This window comes from Macaca fascicularis, chromosome 3 (assembly GCF_037993035.2).
Source record: "Macaca fascicularis isolate 582-1 chromosome 3, T2T-MFA8v1.1".
In the NCBI taxonomy this organism is placed as follows: Eukaryota; Metazoa; Chordata; class Mammalia; order Primates; family Cercopithecidae; genus Macaca; species Macaca fascicularis.
In genome coordinates this window covers 166097513-166099668 of record NC_088377.1, presented here as the reverse complement: position 1 = coordinate 166099668, position 2156 = coordinate 166097513, and the positions used below count along the sequence as shown (strand labels likewise).

The 2156-nt window shown below is 43.3% G+C and overlaps 1 pseudogene; it reads right to left on the bottom strand.

Moving 5' to 3' along the window:
- Positions 1 to 1113: 1113 nt before the first annotated feature.
- On the bottom strand, positions 1114 to 1950 carry LOC135969967 (small ribosomal subunit protein uS5 pseudogene; annotated as a pseudogene).
- Positions 1951 to 2156: the final 206 nt, after the last annotated feature.

The window sequence follows — 2156 nt, the reverse complement described above, 5'->3', positions numbered from 1 at the left end:
TGAATATTTATGCTGGGACACTGATGTTATGTGGGTGGTTGTTATGCAACCATATTGAATCAATAGGTAGTTGATAAACCATCACATGTACTAAAGGATCACCAAGTCTTATATTACAACTCTTGTTTTACAAATATCTTAACAGTTTCACTAAATATTTAACTGAATTATTCCAAATTAAATAATTTAAAAGGCATACTGATTTTTATATTGTTTTCATAATGCATTAATTATTCTTGATGGGCATCATTTTAATATTAATAACTACTTAACAGTAATCACTTTAAATATAATTTATTTCCTCACAGGTGTTTTTACAATAGCTCTTAAAAAGTGTATTAATACTTTTTTTTAATTGAAACAAAAAGTCAACATTTTTTTTCCGACAGAATGTAACTGTGATAATGTTGGGCATTGGACTGTCCCTCATAATCCTTATTAGTTCTTAGCTATTAGCATTGCTCATTAAACTCCAATATATTTGTCCTGTGAGCAACTACTTCATTAGTATCTGCTTGATTTTACAAGTAAATTTGATGTTGATGCAGTGAAGAAGAGCTAGAGCTGGAGCTCATTTCCTAAAGCACTTGCATTCTGCACTTTACCTCTGCACAGTCTTTTCCTTACCCCATATGGAGAAAGCTGGCTGTGCAACTCCTCTCCTGTCTTCACTTAAAACAGCCAGGGATTGCCAGGAGAAAGCCTGCTGGTTGCAAACAGTGAGGTGAGATTTCGACTTTCCAGCAGTTAGACTTGTTTAATAACCTTGCACACCATGGCACTGTTTTTCAATGTGCCTCCATTAGGAGTAAAATACAGGCTTTTTTTTTTTTTTTTTTTTTTAATCTGCTTTTGTTATTTATAAAACCTTGGAGACTTATCACTTCTCTAACTAGCATAAGGTAGTCATTTTCCTAAGTGAGGCACAATCAAGGTCAGCCTCTCTTTTGTAAAACTAAGGCTATGATAGTTTGGGAAATGAGAATCAAGGTGTAACTAAAGGGTTGGTTGGTTGTTTTCCCCTTTATTCATTTTCCTGACTTATTTATTTATTTATTTATTTATTTATTTTTATTTATTTTCAGGCCTAATTCACTTTATTTTTCTTGTATAAAACCCCTATGTTGTAACCACAGCTAGAGCCTGGGTCCTCTGCACCGAGACTCTGGTACGGGTCTTGACGAGGTGGTCAGTGAATTTCTGATAGGGAGACTTGGTGAATACAGTCTCCTTTCAGAGGTCGGGGGTCAGGTAGCCGTAGGTCTTGGAGATGGCACCAAAGGTGGCCTTGGCGAAATTGCCCAGGGTGGCAGTGCAGCCCCTGACTGAGGCGTAGCAGTCATCGATACCAACCATCATGAGCAGCTTCTTGGGCACAGGCGATACCAGTGCCCCTGGGCGCGGGAATGAGGCATACCAGCACAGAGCCGCAGCGACCTGTCACCTTGCGAGGGATGGTGTGGGGCATGACGATCTTGTTCCCCTAGAACAAGATCTGCGCACGGGGACAACGGAGAGTCTGACCCGCGGATAGCAGTGGCCACCTCCTTGGAGCACTTAACACCCAGACCCACGTGGCTATTGTAGTCCCTGAAGTCAACAAAGGCCTTGAACCTGGGGCGGGTCAGCTTCTGCACCGCCATAATCTTCAAAACCTCGTCCTTGAGAGAGGCCCCAGGAAAAAGTCAATGATCTCAGATTCCTTGACGGGCAGGAAGGACAGATAGATCTCCTCCAGGGACTTGATCTTGATGTCCTCCACCAGGCGGCCCAGCTTGGTGACAGGCATCCACTCCTTATCCTCGGCTTTGCCTCCGCTAGCTCCGCGGCCTCGGCCCGTCCACGGCCTCCACCCCGGCCCCAGATGCTACTGACAAAACCTCCGCGGAAGTCACCGCTGTTCCCCATCCCAAGGCCCCCGGACGCCGCTACACCGGCGTCATCTGACATTTGGTGTTTTCTCGGAGAAGAACTTCCTGGCCTATTTATACAGGGAGGTTCATAAAAACAATAGAGATACCCCTCAGGAATTTGAATTAACCTAAGAAGACATCCACAACTTTAGATACCAGGAATCAATTTGACTGATACAGAGGCTGGGGCGAATACAGGGTTGCTGGTTGCTAACAGATGTATTCCTAACAAAACAGGCAGAT